Source organism: Meles meles, chromosome 15 (assembly GCF_922984935.1).
Source record: "Meles meles chromosome 15, mMelMel3.1 paternal haplotype, whole genome shotgun sequence".
NCBI classification, from domain to species: Eukaryota; Metazoa; Chordata; class Mammalia; order Carnivora; family Mustelidae; genus Meles; species Meles meles.
In genome coordinates this window covers 52,306,590-52,326,346 of record NC_060080.1, presented here as the reverse complement: position 1 = coordinate 52,326,346, position 19,757 = coordinate 52,306,590, and positions in this window count along the sequence as shown.

The following is a 19,757-nucleotide window of genomic DNA, read 5'->3' as shown; positions in this document are numbered from 1 at the left end:
ATCCTAATTACTGATTTAAAAAAAACATTGAGGAAGACAGGATTTTGAACTAAAATCCTTCATCAGGCTGACACTGATTCATTAGCTAAGTCTATATATAGCCTTCTTTTCCCCCTCCCTATCTTCCTTTTTTCTTCTACCTTCCCTCCCTTCTTATGTGAATCCAAATTGCATAAGCACTGCACCAAGTTTCAATGTACGGGGGGGGGGGGGGACACAAAATAGAAATTGTTCCTTCCAAATTGGATCTTTATGGTAGACTGACGAAGAAATATTACTGAACAATTCTATCAGTTAATATTAGATTTGGCAGTGCTTACTAACAATCCAACTTAAATTCCTTAAACAAAATCTGTTAACTTTCCCGCATGAGAGAAGCCTAAAGGTAGTCAGCCCAAAGTTGGTACATGTGCATTTATCTTATTTGGAAAATACATATTCATTTTTGTTTTATGAGACTTACATTTTCTTTACATTACTCTGTGACAAAGTCTAAAGTTACTCAATCTATAAACTCTTTTTCTAAGCAGTACGAAGACCAAGCACTCCCCAAATTTCATTAATATCATTTTCTAGTATTTCATTCCCACTTATGTACTTGCCAAATTTAATCATCACAATGATTATCGTTTTATAGATTTGATACTTGTTTAGATTCACCTGCATGCTGATCAATTTCTTTGCTCATTATCATTTCTCCCATACCATTGCTGAGCTCTGAGAAACTTTCTTTCCTTCTGAAAAACACCCTTCTGTAGTGTACTCTCTCTTACCTTTGTGAAAATATTATTTGATTTTCATTTTTTACTTTTATGGTAACTGAGTGCAGAATTCTAGTTGACACTGAATGAGTTGCAGGGTTTATTACTTTGAAGATGCCCCACTTGTAAATTGACTTCTTTTATTACTGATGAAAGTCTGCTGACTGTTTAAATGTTGGTCCTTTGTGAGTAATTTTTTTCCTCTGGCTACTTTTAATATCTCCTCATTATTTTTTGGGTTCTGTGATGTGTCTAGATATGGGTTTATTTTTATATCTCCCATTTGAAGTGGTTATTTCTTGAATGTGAGTTGTATCTTTCATCAAGAACTTGGAAGGTTCTTGGCAGTTATCTTCAAATATAACATCTCCTTCATTCTCTGTTCTCCCATTCATAAACTTTTATTAGAAACATGTATTTTCTCATTCTATCTTCCATATTTCTTGAACTCTCATTATATTGCCCATTTGTGTTTCTTTCTGTCCTGCAATTTTTGGGTACTGCAATTCAGAAATGACTTCCAGTTTACTGATCTTCTCTTCAGGTGTGTTTAATATGCCCATTCACTGAGTTTTCAATTTTGATGATTGCATTTTTCATTTCTAGAAGTTCTACTTGGTTTTTTTCAAACTCATCTGATCTTTTTTAGGGAGCATTTTGTTCTTTTATCATATATTTAATTTTTTGTCTTTGATAATTAAGAAGTTTATTTCACACTATTTATTTGGTAGTTTTACTATCTGAAATCTAAAGAGTATAATCCAGTTACTTGTTCTGTTTACCAACTCTTACTCACGACAGAACTTTTTCCTTCTGAGTTTTATCTTCAGAAGGTCTTTATTTATAGGCACCATGTGCAATCTGGGTTGAGTATTTTCTCTTTAAGGATTTTGTTTGCTTCTGCCTGACATCCTAGGGATATGCCTAGGATGGAAATTTTTTTCATGAAGATCCTGCAAAGTATGAAAACATGAAGCTCAAACTTGCATGAGGGCAGGTGAATGGTTAAATATTCTCAGAGGTTAATTTTTTCCACATCTAGGTCATAGAGAGAGAAAGTAGGTAGTTGAATAGAATACTATTCTATTCTTGTGCTAAGGATATATCCCAAGATCCTGGCATTATGAAGGATGATAAATTCCAACTCCCTAACATTCAGTTATTTCCAGTAGAGCATTAAAACCAAAGCATCTTAATTTCTGAGTTTTAGAAACCTTTATGTATATGAAACCATCCAAAACAGAATCTCTTATCTTGGTGGGAATCCAACTAACCTTCACATACTGGAAAAACAAACAAATAAAGAGAAACAGTTGTTTTTGAAGATAATCCAGGCTTTCTGCTGAACACTGTATATCTACTGAACACTGCATCATCTCATTTAATTCCCAGAGCAATTCTAAAGACAAATATTACCTTCATTTTTACATATAAGAAAACAAATCCTTGGAGAAGTTAAGTAATTTTCTCAAAGTCACACAGCTGTAAGTTTCATAGACAGGCCAAAATCCTAAATTTAATAGATGTTACAGCCCAGGCTTTCTCTCATTACATACACATATACATATGGTATATTAATATGATAATATTAATATAGTGTTGGTATTATAATAAACATTAGAATATTATTATATTATTAATATTAAATATTATCCAGTATATACTAAAATGCTACCTCCTTCCATCTTTAAAAAAAAATGTCTTCCATTATCTGTGCTTCCCTTTGGTTAATGCCCTAATTCTCAACTTAATCACAAAATGGAGGTTTTTGGAAGATTGGTGGAGCATGACCCTATTCAGGAGTCTTTGCCATCAGACTTCCCCTTCCTCTGTATCCCAAGAACACTTCTGCTTTTGTCTCTAATGCTGCATCTGTAGCCTTTGTCCACCTTGTCTTTGGCAGAATATTTTATTGTTTCTCACATCCTTGTTTAAAGCACCTTCCTCCTTTAGCTTATTAAATTCTGCTGATTCTTCATTTCTTTCTCTGCTTTATATCTCCTCCCTTTTTTTTCATTTCAAAGTGTATGTATTTTCCCACTTTTCCTCATATTCTCCTTGACACCAATCCCATGGCTTTGAGTTCTGCCTATAAGCAGATGGCCCTTGAGTCTCCCCTCCAGCTCAGGCTTCTCACTCCAGCTCAGGCCCACATGTGAAACTACCAACTAGACCTCTCTGCCTGGATGATTCACAGAGGACACAGATTCAATGTACCCAAACCTCTACTCATCATCTTTCTCCTAAAACCTGCCTTGGTCCTGTCACAGACAGTACCGCATCAGTTTCCATTCAAGCCTAGATCTCTGGTCTTCTCATAATTTCCTTGGATTGTATATCACCTTGCAAATTTTCTCAACCCATGACTCTTCTAAGATTCTACTATTCTTGTGGTCTCAATTTCTCAAACTTACTCTTGTTTTCCCCTATCCACGAATGCCTCTTCTCTGTTTCTGGCATTCAGACCTTCCCCAGCCTTCAGAATCTACCTACATTTAACTCTTATAGGAGACATTCTTATCTTTGCCTCCTTTAAACAAACTCCATAGTACATTATAATAGATGCTTTTGGTGCCCACATCTTCTTGCCCTTTTCATTTTAGTGCATCATGGTTCAACTGCCAACCAACCACACTCACACTTTCCTGCAGGGTTTATCTGGTTACCGGTAGCTTTGTTCTCTGTATAGTAGGCTTGAAGTATCTGGGAGTATTAACGCTCCCTGAAAACAGTTCTCAACCAATAAATACCTAGCTCCCTCACTCCTGGGTAAAATAAATGAGTGGGTGTCTTATGCTGGCCCCCAGAGAATCTCCAGTAGAATTAGATTCTGGTTGCTGGCTTGTTGGAGCACCCGTTGACCACACCCTATTCCCTGTCCCATGTTCCTGCTCCAGTATTGGTGTTTCTGGGAAGCACCTTTCAAATAAACTACTCAGCTCAGATCCTTATTTCAGGGTTGGCTTCGGGGGAACCCTAATTAGGAAGCATGTCGTCTCTGTCTCTGCTAGCACACTCAGGTCTTGGAGGGCCAGGGTGGGCTCAATCTCTCTCTGCAGCTCTGGTTGAGCCTCTACCCATCTAGAGCAAGGGAATGGTAGTTTAATGAAGAGGCTTTGGAGACTAGGGAGGAGTAAGCTATGGCCTGCTCACGATGTGTCCTGTCAGAAGGAGGATACTGGACTCTCATCAAAGGGTGGGTGAAGAGGGGTTATTACTGAAGCCATATGAAGACGAGAACACCCAGAAGAGAGAGACAGGGGGAAGTAGAGTCCTTAGTGCTATGGAGGCCAGCCTGGGAAATCACGAATGGATGTTCCAATAAGCCAAGCTGAGACAGGTGAAGCTGAAGGTCATGAGTGGAGAAAAAGGGAAAGATTTACTCTAAAACAAACAAACAAACAAACAATGAAACTTGAAGGATATGCCACTACTCAGGCATGACAATTCTACCTTCTGTCCCAGGTAGGTCACACTAGACTACTGTGGCCTTATGGGGTTTCTCCAGGCCAGTAGCTCCCAGAGCCCCATGCCCTGGACACCTACCTATCCATCAACAACTATTCTTAGTGAACCAGTGCCCCTCCTGGGAGCCTAGGGTTTCTCCAGGGCCTAGATAGCAGGACCCAGCCTCCTGAGTGCCCTGACCCTTATGTCAGACACTTCCCATGTATCTGCTCTGCTATTAACCTTAGCTTTACCTCTGAGTTGTTCCTGACTCACTCTTGTCCTTTCCTCTCTGTCCTTCCAGGACAGGCTTGGGAGCCCAATGAGCCTGGGAACTGTTCTGAGGAGGGAATGTTTCAAGCCTTCATTGCCTCCCTCCCCCTTCTGCAGGCTGGGACTGTGCCAATAGGACACTTCTTCCAGTAAATATCCCAAACTCATCTGCAGGCGCCTCAGCTAGAACCACAGAGGTGTGGCCCTAGAGTAGGTTTGGAATGTGTCAGAATTCAAGGGGATAGGAACAAGACCAGAAGGCCCCACAAGGTCATGCTTTAAGGCCAACATTTGGCTGGGGTGCCTTCCTACCTGCCTCAGAGACCAGGACCTCAGGCGGCGGCGCTCACCCAGCCTGCCCAGGGAAACAAATGGAAGTTCTGCAGAAAGTTTCAAAGTCTGTAATGATAGGCAGCTGTCAGAGGGAGATGAACAGGGATCAGCATGGAAAGAGAAAGTTGTCAGGAGTTAAAGAATTGTCCCTGGCAACTCTGTTCCAAAGATTTAAACTAGGTGGGAGCTGCATGGATTCAGGGTAAGCACCAAGAAAGGACATTTTTGAAAATCAATTTAATAAAGAAATGTTGGCCACCCAACCCTCACATCCCGTGGTCAGAGGCAGAGAAGACTCTTCTCCTGGTAAAGGCCTGCTTTCCTTCATGTTCCTTATCGGAGCCACTCTGGCTTCCTACCATCCCATAGGTCTCTGCTCTGGTTCTCTCTTCATAGGAGCCTTGAATCAGGTCCTCCCCAATGCTGTGTCCTCTTATCACCCTCAGAAATGATATTACATATTTACTTGCTCATTCTGTCCTCCCCTTCTTCCTCCTCTTTACTTTTAAACCAGAGGTTAAGCCTGATCTCCCTCTGGCCCTGCCACTAGACCATACTTCTGGAACTTGGGCCACAAGTCCAGCAGAGAAAGCCAGAGGGGACAAGGCACCTCAGATGAAGGGAGAATAGGCCTGGAAGTGAAGGGAGGGGAGGCAGAGGTCAGAAAGGGCTGCAACGAGGGTTGGGGGGTGCTGTGGTAGGTGACCCAACCAGCCCAACTGACTGTCTCCTTCTAGGTCATCTTCCTGGAGTATCCCCTCAGCATTAGCAAGGTTTGGCGGAGATGCCTCAGGGCAAGGAGCTCAGGCCCAAGGTCTCAGGCCCCAGTCCCACAGGCCTGGAGTGAGAACCACTTTCCTGAGAGAAGTGTGACAAAGTCTTTCCTGGTGCTGACTGTGAGGCTGTGGTAACTCAGGGCTCCTGGTGAACCCTGGCAGACATCACAGGAAGTGACTGGTATGGTAATTAGAGTGACTGAGTTCAGCTCTAGGATGGGGTGTTTCTCATCTCTCCTCAGCCACAGACAGAACCTCTCACAGCCCCAGCAGGCTGGAGTTTGACCCCAACTCTGCTGTGGGCAAGATTGCTACTGTTTCCTAATATCTGGTTTCCTGCCCTCGAGGTACTTGGGGGATTGTACTTCCCCATTCCCTGGACATTGAGTGGTCATGTGACTTGTGTTGGCCAATCCAATGTGGGTGGGGGGTGCAACCCTTTCCAGTGGAAAGATTAAACCAGCTGTGCTCACCCGGGCACCTCTTCCTCTTCCAATATGGCAGCTGTGGAGGCATCTGTTGGTGTGGAGGTACAACATTAAGACATTACATGGAAGGAAGGCCCTGCCCTAGAGAGATACCCAGACTCAAATACTGTTATTTGAGGGTTATTTGTCCCTGTATCAATACCTGGCCTGTCCTGACTGACACCAAGCTGAACACAGTGTTCCTTCTGTGTGGGGAATGGGAAGTGGAGAGAGGACATATGAGCAGTGCAGGTGGGGAAGAGGGATGGAATATCCTTCTGAATTTAATTCTGAACAGCAAGGGGAAGTTAGGAAAGAAAAAGACAGAGGAAACCTCATGAATGGGAACCATTCTATAGCCAGAGAGGTTTCCAAAAGTTCTGAGAAAAATACTTGTTCAGTCATTCATTCAGTCAGTCAGTCCTTCTCTATCTAGTCACCCAGCAGTTACAGAGGGCTAGGCCTGCTGCTGTGACTGAGACACCAACATCAAAATGGAAGGCTGCTGCCCTCAAGAAGCTCCTGGAGAGCAGAGGCCAGGATAGCCTTGACCCCTAAGAGCTCCACTGCTGGGAGAATCTTGAATGAGCATGATGACGAAAGGGAAGACAAGGAGCCCAAGATTAGACACGAGCAACACGCGGGACGCAGAAGGTGGAAAAGAAGATGGCAGCTCTGGTTGAGAAAACCCAGTTCCATTGCAATCACAAGTTCCGCTGATGGTAACTGAGTGCCTACATGTGCCAGCCTCTGTCCCCAGGGTGCGGCCACAAGCCAGGCCTGGAGGGAATAAATGTGCAACAATGTCATATGCGACAAGAGTAAGAAAGAAGGGGTAGATCTGGAGTGAGGGAATCTGCCTTGGTGTGTGAGGACAGAATAGGAGTTTGCGTTTCACCCTTCATGCATTTATTCTTTTGCTGATTCTCCCTTTTGGACCCCTGGAAACCTGGGTCTGGGCAGGCTAAAGAGGGGCAGGTGCCTCCCCAGGCCAAGGAGAGTGTGAACCATACTCCCCAGTTCCAGGAAGGAGTGAACAGCAGGTTGCAGGGTGAGGTGAGGGCTTTGGAAGGAGACAAACCACCATGCCCAAATCTGAAGACCGGAATCAGGTCAGATAGAGGAGTAAGGGCTGCTTGTGGGCTTTTCAGGGAGAAGCCTGAGCATGTCCAAAGCCTCAGTGGGCTGGTGGGATATGTGGGGTAGAGGGAGTTTCCCACCACAATGTGTTGAAAATGTGTCCAAATGGAAAAAATCTTAGAAACAGACCTGCTTTTGCTAAAAAGAGAAAGATATGCTTGAGAGGAAGGTCAGCTACTTCTCTAGAATGGGCTTTGCTCAGTACCAGGGAACATTAGCCCTCATTGCCCCGAGATGGGCAGGGAGTGGCCATGTTCCAAGGTGTGAGCTCTGCCTTCTGAACACTGGGGCTGGCTAGCTTGGGGGAAAGTCTCTAAGATGTGGACTTTGCTGACTAGAGCCACCACACTGCCTGGTTCATAGCCTAGGAAGGACTGAGGGCCCCCGGGGCCTTCTGAACCTGCTGTAGACAAGGTTGGCTCCCAAAGGCTCCGTTTCTGGGGGCCCCAGAACTCTGTGCCCAGACTTCCCACCTCTCAGGCCAGGACTTCAGGGCCGGAATGCCACTTTTCCCATGTGTGTGTGATTTTTTGGGTTTCTGTTGGTCTTTTTCTGTCTTTAATTAAATTCCTTTGGAAAAAATCCATCTCCACAGAATTAAGGGATTAAAAGTTTTCAGTTTTGTTTTTTGATGTTTGTTTTCACCCGATCTGTGCATGGCTTGAGGCCCTGAGTGACTGATTTTCCTGATGGGGACAACAGGCACCTGACTGAGCTGTGTTTGTGTGTGTGTGTGTGTGTGGTGAGGGGCTGTTCAGTGAGGTGACAGCGTGAGGCCAGACAAACAGAAAGCCAAGGGAAATGTCTTCCTCTTAAGCTTACATATACCTACTCTTAAATGCCCATCCTTGGCGAGCTTCCCAAGGGATTGGAGCCCCCAAAGCCCACGACTGTCAGCCTGACCACCCCCAGCTTGGCTCCCCTCTCTCCCAGGCTGTCCCCTCTCTCCCAGGCTGTCCCCTCTCCTCCTGTGTGGCCAAGGCCCAGCCTGGACACTCCATCTTCAAAGGGAGAAGACAAAGCCTGCTTGTTGCCCTGTATTTGTCTTGGGCGCTCCTGTTCCTAGGAGAGCCTCCTGGCCTCCCAGGCCAGGAATAGCGCCGAGTCTACACGGCTAGCCTGCCCGCCCCACCAGACCTTCTGAATTGCTTGTTTTTATTAAAATTCTTCTGCACGCGCAATCCCGGATGGTGTGTGGATCTTGGATGAGGTGGTGTGGGGGACCCGGGGAGAGGAAGGCCTCGGGCTTATTCGGCTTGGTGTTTATTCGGCCTGCCTTTCCAGAGTAGTCACGAATGGAAGTCCATAAAAGCAACCCAAGACTGGTGCCTCAGAGTGTGGCGGGGTGTGACCCAGAGGCCGTGGCAGGCCTCAGCCTGCCTCTGGACTGCCAGCCCCCAGACGGTACAGGAAACGCTCTGGAGAGCTGTGGGGGCAGGAAGAGGACAGGGCCCCAAACGAATGGTGAGGCAGAGCTCATAAGAACCGCTCCGTCTCGCCTCAGCTCCTACCTGCAGGCTCCCTCAGGGGGACTGTTAGCTTGGCAGCTCTTCCCTGACCACAAGCTGCGTTCTGGAGCAGGCAAGGGCTGCCTGGGACAACGTCAGCAGTGTAAGCCTGCTGGGAGTGGGGCTGGGCTCCCGGCTTCCGGTTCTGCTCAGGTGTGGGCTGGTCGCAGTGCTCCTCTGGGCTTCACGGGTCACCTTACCGGGCCTGGACACTCTTCAGCATTCCCCCTAGGGCCAGTGCTGGCCCCAGACTCCAGAGGAAGATTGCTCTGTATGGCTGGAGTTACACACAGAAACTATTCCCATCATTCTAGCCCATTTACCTGGAGATTGATTTCCTTCTTGCCCCACTGCTGTCCACTCTGCTGGGCCTTGAAGCCTGTCATTCTCCCGGGAGGCCCTCAGTGAGCCAGGCAGACAATGGCAGAACAGGGCAAGGGAGCTCCCAGCCCCCTGAGTGCACGTTCCAATGTCAAGGTTGAAGACCCAGGCTTGTGCTCCCAATAGTCTGGGCTCCGAGGCCCTGCAGGGGTGACCACCCCACAAGACCTGGGGGGATGCGGTGGAGGGCGTAGGAATGGGGGAGCAGTTTTTGAGTCAGGAAATTGCAAAAGTTCCAGCGTCTGCAGCCAAAGGCTCGGTGTGGAAAATTTCAGGCTCCAAGCAGGGTTCCAGAGGAGGGAGAAAGGAGCCCAGGGGCCAAGATGCTTGTCCCAGGTTTCTCAGACCTGGGCCCTCCCCCGACAGGCAGGAGGAGTGGTGAGGGCACAGGGCAGGAGTCTCTGACAGAAAACAGGGAGTCTGGGGGTGCTGGCTCAACCCTTTTGCTGCCCATGAGGGGTTCACACTGGTCAGAGAGAGAAACAGAGAAGAGGGTCCTAGTTCCCAGGATGGTGCTAGAGAGGAATATCAGCCCCAGTGTTCAGAGGGAAACTGAGGCACAGTGAAATTAAATTTGCTCTAGACAAGACCTGAGTTTCAGCATGGAAACCGTCTCCCCCACATAAGGGGTAAACACCCTAGCAGGACATAGGGAGAGAGGTGCCTATAGAGGGGACATAGGGAGAGAGGTGCCTTCACGGGGGATGTTTTAGAGTGGGAGGGATGGTCTGGTGGGGAGTGCCTTCCCCTCTCCCCAGATCTATTGTAGGGGCTTTCTCTAGGGTCCCCAGGACAATGAGTGGTGGGGATGAAGTGGGAATGGGGGTGCCAGGCATAGAGGCCAAAAGAGGCTGCATTCCCAGCCAGGCTGCCCCTCCAGACTTCCTCTTTCCTGGGCCAGGCCTCTGTGCAGTGCACCCCCCCCTCCCACCCCTGCCCGGCAAGGACCCCTGCTCTGCTCAGCTGTGGAGCTCCAAGTGGCAGGGCTCCCACCTGTCATCGGGAATCACTGGGGCCCCACAAGCACCCCACTGACCCCGCATCCGGGCCAGGACCATTTGACTGGGCCTGGGGGGAGCTGCAGGCCGCCACCAGCATCTCTGCTGCTTGCTCGGGCCTCCTCAGGGCTCCTGGAGCAGGGCCGAGAGCGTGCAGCCCGCCGGCTTGTGGCTGGGGATTTCACTTGGAGCCGCTACATTTGGAACCCATTATTTAATCATTAATTTCCTCCTCTCGTCGACCCCTTCCACCCCGCCTCAGCTCTGCGCCCCCGCCCCAGATTAGATCTCCACGTGGTGCTTTGCAGTGATCCCTGACAGGGCTTCTGTGCTGGGGATGGGGAGGCAGGGAGGGGAACAAGGAGGCGGCCGCAGCTCTCCCAGGCTGCTCTGTCTCGTAGGCTTGGGAGAGGAGATGGGGCAGCCCAGGGCCTGGATCAGCAGTAGTGGAGGGTGCAAAGTGTCCCAACGCTGACCCCGGGAACTGAGGGTACAAGCTGTGCCCCCCTGGAGGGCATCAGAGCAGGGAGGGCCTTCTCCCAGGCTGGCTGGGGTTGTTGAGCCAACCGAGTGCTGGTGCTTTTGGAGGCCAGGGGCTCCCCAAACCCCTGTAAGCCTCTATGGAAGGTTGAGACACAGCTCCCTGTCCTCTTCTCCCCTGGGGTTCATGGAGGAGAGGAACCATGTGGGGAAGTGAGACCATGCTTGGTAAACTGAGTCAGTGCTTGCCCCTGTTCTGAGGATCAATCTCCACCCTTGGTCCCAGGCCCAGCCAGGTAGCAGGCACATCCCCCTTCCCTGGGGAGCTTCCAATCCACGAAGAAGAGACTGCCCAAGAGGGATTAGACCTCAGCCCCACATACGGAGCACTGGCCCAGTTCAGGGGAGGCCAGCGGGTTGGGTGGGCCTCTGCTGGGCTTTGCAGGAAGTAAGGCAGGTGAAGCTAAGGAGACACAGCCTCCCTCTGTTCTCTCCACATGTTCAGAAAGTTGAGGGATGGTCGTGACCTGAATCTGGGGAGAGGCAGCCCCACATTCACTGGGCACCCGGGGAAGGAGAGGGGGCACTGACATCAGGGAAAGAGGGAAGGAACAGGTTTCTAGGGTGCCAGCTCCATACTTGGCCAACATGATAGGCTCTTCCCTGCACCGGCATCGTCAGCCACACCAGCAGCACGACTAACCCTGGCATTGAGCTTTTCTGTACCAACAACGTTCCTAGGACCGTACGTGTGGTGCCTCACTGCAGTCCTCCCAGGAGGATTAAGACAGAGGCTCTACTCTGACGCTGACCTTTGAGATGGGGACATGGAGGCTCAGGGATATGGAGTCACCTGATCTAAGGGAGAAGAGGCAGGACCAGATCTGAAGTCCATGCTTTTTCCCATAGCCAGAAGGTGTCTAGCTATGGCCTCCTGGTCAGCTGGGCTCCAGTCTGAGTGCTGCCTACTTCTACCCTCCCCTGCCCCCTGCCCCTTGGCCCTGGAGGAGGTTGGCCAGCCCTGGGATACCCCAGCTCATCTCAGCAGGAGATGGGGGAGGGGATGGGAAGCTTCTCTTGCTCACTGACCCCCTCACCGCAAAATACCCTCCCTCACGCCCCTATTCTGAAACACCTGCCTTCTTCTGAGGCCTGGCTCGGTGCTAAGCCCTCCCTGACATTCCCACCTCTTCTCCAAAGTCTTAAAAACTCCTCAAGTCTGAGACCCACCCTTTGTCTTGCACTGTTCTCCAGGTGTTTCCTGTGGGTGAGCATTTTCCCTCCCCGGCCCAGAAGCCCCTGAAGACAGAAAGGGCATCAGCCTCTTGTTGAATATCAGTGGGCCCCAGCGGCAGGGGTGAGGCTCAGAGGCCAGGGTGCTCAGGCTCTAGCTCTGTGCCCCACGGCTTTCCTATCGGGGTCGTCCCCCCAGAGGGCACGAACAGGGCTGGAAAGCTAGGGGGTAGGCGGACAGGCTCCCCTCCCTCCTTTTCTTCTCCATGCACTGACCACATGAGCTGCTGGTTGCTGGCTAAGCCTAGTTGTTCTGTTTGGTTTGGTTTTGCTTGGTTTGATTTGGTTTGGTTGTTGTTTTGTTTTATTTTCACTTTGTCCTTAGTCTCTGAACTTTTTTACTGTGCTTGGGGAAATCCTCAACTGAACAAGTCCTAGAGAAGGCCGATGCCACCTCTCACTACAGACCTGGATACCAGATAATTCCTCTGCAGATGGGACATGGGCATCTGACCCAGCCCAGGCCAACTGCAGGGTTTCTAGCTCGACTTTAAACCCGGGACAGGGAAGAATTATTCCGGGGCTGGCTGTGGCTGCAGCAGGGCCAAAAAGCATTAGGACTCCGTGCTTGGGGCTGTGTTCTGGCTTTTCAGCCTTCTCTCTGTTCATGTGTCTTCTGAGCCCATCTTCTTATCCTTGGTGTAATTCTGGGAAATACTGAATAGCTTTCTCTGCTTAAACCAGCCAGACTAAGTTTCTGTTTCTTGCAATTGACAATCTGGATTCTCAGAGCCTCTCTTCACGGCCCCTCCACCCATATCTTGAAGCCTACGTGGCCTGCAGTCAGATACTCAGTGACACAATACCAAGCTGACATTCTGTCCAGTGCTGGTTTCCCAAGTAAGACGCTTGTTCTTTCCCAGTAAGACTCTAGGGAAAAAGTAAGGACACATGATGTAATGAGTGAAAAGAGGCTTCAGTCCAGCCAGAACCAGAGTTGAGATCCTGCCCTTCCCTTTCATAGGTGATATATGACTGAAGATCTTTGACCAATAGGTTTTGTAAATGTGCAAAGTAAGCTTAATAAGATCTGTTTCCTATCAGCTGTTGCAAAGGTGAAATGAGGAGATTAATGAACACAACGCACCTGAGATGGTGTCTGACACAAAAGAGGCACCCAGCATTCGTTCATTTAGCAAGTATTTTCTGATTATTGGTTCCAATACTTCACTCCTGTTTACACCCTTTGCCATGTGAATTTGCTGTTCCTCATCAGAGGTAGAGTGTACTTGGCCAGCCTTCGACTGTGTGGGCTCCTTTATGAGACTTGCTTGGGCTAATGGGATGTTTGCAGATGTGATACAGAAACTTGACATGTGTTTGCCCAGTTGAACTTGCCCCCTTGTCATCCTCCTTCCTGTTGGTAGGAGGAAGAACATGCTCTGGGCAGGTGCTAGACCTAGGAGGATGAAAGACACATGGAGCTGACCCAACCTACAGCATGAAGCCCAGACCAGCTGATTCTCAGATGCAAGAGTAAGGATAAATGGTTGTTGACTTTGAGGATGATTTGTTCTGTAGCGCTGTTGAGGCTATTGCTAACTGACACTCACTACCAAGAAGTCCAAAGACAGATAATCCTGGGATGGCACACTCTGTTTATTAGAGACCTATGCTTTTTCTACCATTCTGCTTTGCTATCCTAGGTGTCATATGATTCCTCGTTGCTTACTGTACCTCTGAATATCATGTCCATGTTCTAGGTCAGAAGAAAGATGGGAGGGGGAGGGATGAAGGGTGAAGGACAAAAGCTGAAAAGGAATGTGTCACTTGAGTCTGCCTCTTTAACAAGTTTTCCCAGAAGCCCTATCCACTATATATTTTATATATTCTATTCTATTCTCTTATATAATATTATCCCACTTTTATTTTATTATCCAGAACACTGTTTTATGCCACCCTAGCCTCAAGCGTTTCCAGGTAGCTGAGTAGTTTTAATGAATTGCATTGTTTCCCTGAACAGATTGAGCTTCTGTTAATAAGGGAGGAGGACAATATCTGCTTCAGATTTATTGAGAACCTGCAATGTGCCAGGGAGTGTGCAAGAGCTGGAGATGCCCCTCGTCTAGGGCTCCTGGCCTTGTGTGGAAGAGAGATGAATATAACAGGTATGTGCATTCTTCTCTACTGCCCTGTATTCAGGAACATCTTGAGTGGGCTCTGTTCTGTCACATCTGAAATAGGTGTGGAGAGTTCTTCTTTCCCCAGTATCCCACCTCCCTCTTCCTCTTCAGAGCTCCACGTATCTGAGATATTGCAAAGTTGGTGGGGCTTCCCCCCTGGATGAATCAGATGGGGATTGAGTGGACATGAAGCATAGGGAGAAGCATCCTTATCTCTGGATAGTCAATAAGCAACATTCTGGCTGCTGCCATCACAAGTGCATTGAGCTATCAGGGAGGACACCATAGGGGATCCATTTAAGTGGAGATCAGGGAGTTTAGGATTGTACCAACCTGGCTTCTGCATGGCTGCCTGCTATTGATAATGAAAGATACCTACTAAAGACAGACCAGGCACCAGATGCTGATCCCATCCCTGGTTTCTCTGGGTGCAGTGCCTTCCTTCTTGTCCAGGCCCACTCCTCTCTTCACATCTCCCCTTCTCTCCCTTTGTCCTAATCAGGGGCATCCTATCTACACTCATCATTTATTCCATCCTCTCAGGGTCTATGCTTGGAATATCCAAAGTCTATTTCTGCCTTTCTACTGAAACAGACTTTCCTGGAAGCATATATGCTTTACAGTCTAAGTTGAATGGGAGAAAGCCATGGGATGAAAATAAATACTGAAATGAAAAAGCACAACAAAAATGCTAAAATCCTATCATATATGTAAATTGTCAAGCTAGTTCACTATAACCTGAAAAAAAGCTTGGGAAGCCTAACCCAGCTAGAGCTGCCCCACCTGGCTTGAGGGAAGGGAGGGAGGGCAGAATAGGAAACACTCATTTGTTCCGCATTGTTTATTGGCACCTATTTGGTGCCAGGCGCTGTCCTTGGTGCTGGGACAAGACGTCTTAACCAGGTGCATGGCAGAGGGTATTGTCTTGGCAGAGGGGGCAGCCTGTGTGGGCACAGGAAGAGTGCAGAACACTCACGGAATTACGAATGGTGTGAAGTGGGAACAAGAATGCTGGCCAGGTGGGGGTGTCAGGGTGTGGAGTTACAGTGACAGGAGGGTGCCCGGTCAGGGAGGATCTTTGGGGACAGACTTGGGAACTTGACCTCTGTGATGAAATCTGAGGAAAAACATTGATGAATTTTAAGGCAAGACAGGGGTTCATATCTGAGGAGAGGTAGATGACTTGGCTGTGATCTGGAGCATGGCTCTAAGGGGGCTCAGAGTGCATTCAGGGGGCTCACATCCCAGATGGAAGCAGCAGGCATGGAGAGAAGGGGACAGATGTGAATTTTCTCCTCTCCAGTAAAAGTCAACAGGGCAGAGTCACTGCTTCCTCCTGGTAACAAGAATGTTAGACTGCCCCCTGGTAGTCACTGCTACCACTATAGTTTCCTTCTCGAGACCAAGCCTGGTGTTCTTCAGGGGAAGACTCTGCCTGCATGGGGAGGTGGGAGTGAGGGGAGGTAGGAGAAAGGAGCTGTGGGCCAAAGTGAGCTGAAGACTATAATGAGCAAGGACACAAGATGGGAGCAGGTGCAAGTACTGAATGACTGACCGACTACCTTCTCCCTCTTGCCCACCACCAAACCTGGAGACCTCCTGCTGCCTATAGGCCCCTCAAGGAGCCTTGGACATCTCCAGCCAGGAAGGATCACCCATGCTGTAGCTGCTCGTGTTCTGGCTCTAACCTCCTGACGACGATCCCCCAGCAGCCCACTGTGGGGAGACCCACCCCCGACTTTCCTTCATTCTCTGCTCAGAGGCTAGACAGACCACCCCCTTCCTTGGCCCCCTGGTCCAGGGCCTCCTGCAGATCCTGCCCACAGCCTCCATCTGGCCTTCAAGGCACCGCTTCATTTTCTTTGGCTGTTGCTTTTTCCTCTTTCCACATACCTGGTTGGCTTCCAGGATCAGCCGAAGCTCAGACTTGGCTATATGGAAATAGAGATAGACACAGTCCCTCCATTATTTAATTTAGTGAAAGAAAAAAAAGAAAGAAAGAAAGAAGAATTCTTGGCTAGGGTGGTACCTCTCAAGCCAGGAGACCCCACATAAGACCCTGGTAGCTTGGACAGGAAGTAGCCAGCAAGGATCTCCCTTCCAAGCTCAAATGGCCTTCTCACCCCACCTCAGGTCCTCTCTTCTGGCAGGCTTCAGGCCTCCCGGCTGCCCTCTGCCTCCTACCTCCCTTGTTCCCAACCCCCCAGGGCAGTAGCCCCTGCCAAGCCCTGGCAGTGACACATTGCTCAGTCCCCGTCTGGGGCCCTCCCAGCTCCAGCGACCTCTGGATGCCTCCCCAGGCCCACCACACACTATGGGCTGTTCCAGCCGAAATTCCCTTGCACTGTGGAAAGAGGAAATGAGAGCAGGGGTGGGGGCAAGGGATAGCAGAAAAAAAGAAAATGAGATGGAACCAAGTCCTGGAAGGAGAGAGAACTGAAGGAAGAAAGAGGCAAGAGTTGGCTTGCTTGGTTGGGACTACTTTGGGGCCATGGCAGTGGGTCTTGTCAGGTCATCTTCAAAGGGAGCATGGTCCACACTCTTATATGACAATGTCTAGAGATGGATCTTGTCTTGGTCTGGCCTTGGTAAGCCTTTTGCTCTGCCTTTTCCTAAGTAGACATTACTGTCCACCAGAGTGACCCAAAGTAGCAAGGGGGCATCCGAGAGCCCTCAGGAAGCAGGGGAAGTATCTGCTCTGGCTGGTCTCACAACAGGAGCTCTGGGACAGTAGTCCCCACCCTGCAATGTTCCAGTGGGCTCGGCATATCCCTTCCTGGCCCCCTTTCTCACTTTCTGACTCCCGACTCTCAGCACCCCGTCCAGGGCCTTTCCCTACTCCACTACCTATCCCCTGCCCTGAAAAGAGCATCCCATCCAATAGATTTCACAGCACCCTATTTCACACTTTTATCAACCCACTAACTGCTTTCCAAAATGCATCATGTTGATCGTGTAACTACTGTATTGCTTCTACAAAGCTCTTTGGGAATGGGTTCTTAATACCTGCTTCTGTTCCCAGGTGTGGGGTTCCCTAGTATAGCTGCATCTGGGAACAAGCCAGGATGTCCTACCTCTTACCTGGGTCAAGGAAGAGCCCCTGGAGAGTGACTTGATTCTTGGCTGAGGTGCCTATATGACATCAGTCTCTCACCAGTTTTGCCAGTGGTAGAGGCAGTACTAAGTACTTGCTTAATGAATTAAATAAATTTATAAAGGCAGTACATTTAATTAATCCAGACTAAGGTGTATTCTCCCCAAACAAGGTGTTCCCATGTATGATGAATCTGTTCATTAAACTAAGAACAGCTCTCTCAAGCTGGGACACTTGATAGAATGATGAGAATCTTCTAAAACTGGGTTGTGGTGATGATTGCCCAACTATGAATTTCCTGCAATCATTGACAACATTGCATTACAAGTGAATATAATGGCATGTAAAATATACCTCAAAAAAGCTGTAAAGAAACCAAAAAGATAATTTTCCTTTATTTGTGTCCTTTATGCTAGGGCTGTGGAGACATGGGGAGCAGATGGGGGGCACTGTGATGAGAGCCTGGTGTTCCCTGAGCTCCTCAGCTAAGGGTTAGTTCCCTGCAGGCAAGAGATAGGATCCTGCTCTGTTCCTAATCCAACTGTACCAGGGGATGCTACACTTGGAAATCATTGGGATTCTGACCTTGTGTTTTGATCCCTATTTCATGCTGAATTATTGGAAACAGAGAGTGTGTGTGCGAGTATGTGAGTGCACATTTGCATGTGAGCATATGAGTGCATGTAAGGGTCTATGCCTGTGTATGCACACAAGGGTGTGTGTGAATACCTGGGAGTGTGTGTTCCTGTCTGTGATCTGCACCCAGAGCCTCCATCAGTGGCTCTCCACCCTGCGGTGATAGTGGATGAAACAGCTCATGGACCGGCCAGCAGAGAGGGGTGCAGCCTGCAGCCTGCAGCCAGCTTGGGAGAAGAGAACCACCAGAGGTTTTCTCCACATGCCACATACCGTGCCATTTGCGCGTGCGTGCACACACACACACACACACACACACACACATGCACACATACTGTTCTGGACTGAGACCACAGTCAACAAGATAGCCACCACCATTTCCGGGCCCGAGACACTAAGGAGTGGAGAGGATCCTGAGTTCTCCTGTTGACCCTCTTGCTGTCATCACACCATCATGAGGAGGACAAACTGGAGGGAATAACAAATATGTGGTCCTCAAATCTTTCCACTTTGTTTCAGGACCTACTTCTCATCTAGCACAGGGTGGAGAGAAAAGGGTGGACGCACCATCCTGAGTGGCTTTTAGCCAGAAACGCTTTCTCCCACCCCCATTCCATTAAATCATAAATCATAAGGTCCAGACCCCTTTTCAACCATCCCTCTATCCACCCACTTGTTTTCTCAGTGAATGTTTACTAGGCACTTACTAGATGCCAGGCACCCAGCCAGGCCCCAAGAAGGCAGTGGCAAGAAGCCCAGCTTGCTGCCCTTAGGGGGTTCACGGTCCACTGGAGAAGACAGAAAAGCTACTAGGTCTGTGCAATCACAGAGACAGAGTTTGCATGGGTGTATGTGGGTGAATGTGTGCCATAAGAGGGGTGGGTAGCATATGAGGGTTCATGGAACAGGGTCACCCAATTGAGCTTCTGAGAAGGAAGGCTGGTTAAGAGAAGATTCCAACGGGAGGTGATACAAGATGAATAGGAGTTGGCCCCACAGACAAGGGGAAAGGGTGTAGCAGGTAGAGGGAGAAGCTTTTGTAAACCCTGCCAATGAAGCTGACCTTGACTAGCACTGGGGCTGCAGGTGTGATAGGAGACGGTTGGCCTCCATATGTTCCTTGACATGCTGGAGGAAGAGGACAGGCTTTGGGCTCAGTACTGAGGCTACAATGCAACCAAGTATCCCAGCCCCACAGGAGTCCCAGCCATAGTCCTGCTATGTGTGTGGAGGCTGGAAGGTGTAGGAGGGAAGAAATGGAAGGGCGGGGATGGGGGAGGACTATGAAAGCTTACAGAAAGCTTCCCTGACCCTGGGCTGTCCGGGGACTGGAGGTTGTAAAATGCTGGTCTAGAGGGTCTCCAGCACTCCATAAAGCTCATGTTCTAGCCTTCCTAGTCCACAAACAGCAATGCTAGACCCTTTTCTCCCAAATGTCAGAGATCTCTGGATGAAACCATGCCAAAGAATGTGGGAGAATACAGGCCAAATACCTCCTCAGCAGACCCCAGATGATGGCTTCATAGTCTGTCCTCAAGGCACCGCCACCTGATGGGGGAAGGCAGGGGTCTCTCTTGCTCCCTTAAAAGAGCCAAGAAGATATAAATGGCAAGGGAGGCCCCCTCTGAGGTACGAGGTCCTGGCTGAACGGTAGCCCTGAGGAGCTGGGCTCAGGGCCAGAGGCACTCACACAGCTCCACTCTCAGGCACCAACATGGTCACAGATGTTCAGAATCTTCTAATCCCATTGAGTGTGTCACCAAAAATTTCATTTTTTGAGTGTGCCTTGAACACTCACAACATCTAAAGCACTTCTTGGAAGAAGAGCAGATGTGGGGATGTGAGACAACCTGCCCCGCACAGGTGTCTTTGAGCAGCGGAACAGGAAGTGAGTGGAGACCCCATCATGGCAAACGCATGGTTATACCCCGAAACAAGAGAATCCAAATGTCTGACCTTCCCAGCAAGACAAAAGCAGGCAAACTCAGCCCTCCTTGGGGCTGTGAATGGTCAGCACTGCACTCATATCAGGTCCCAACTTGGCATA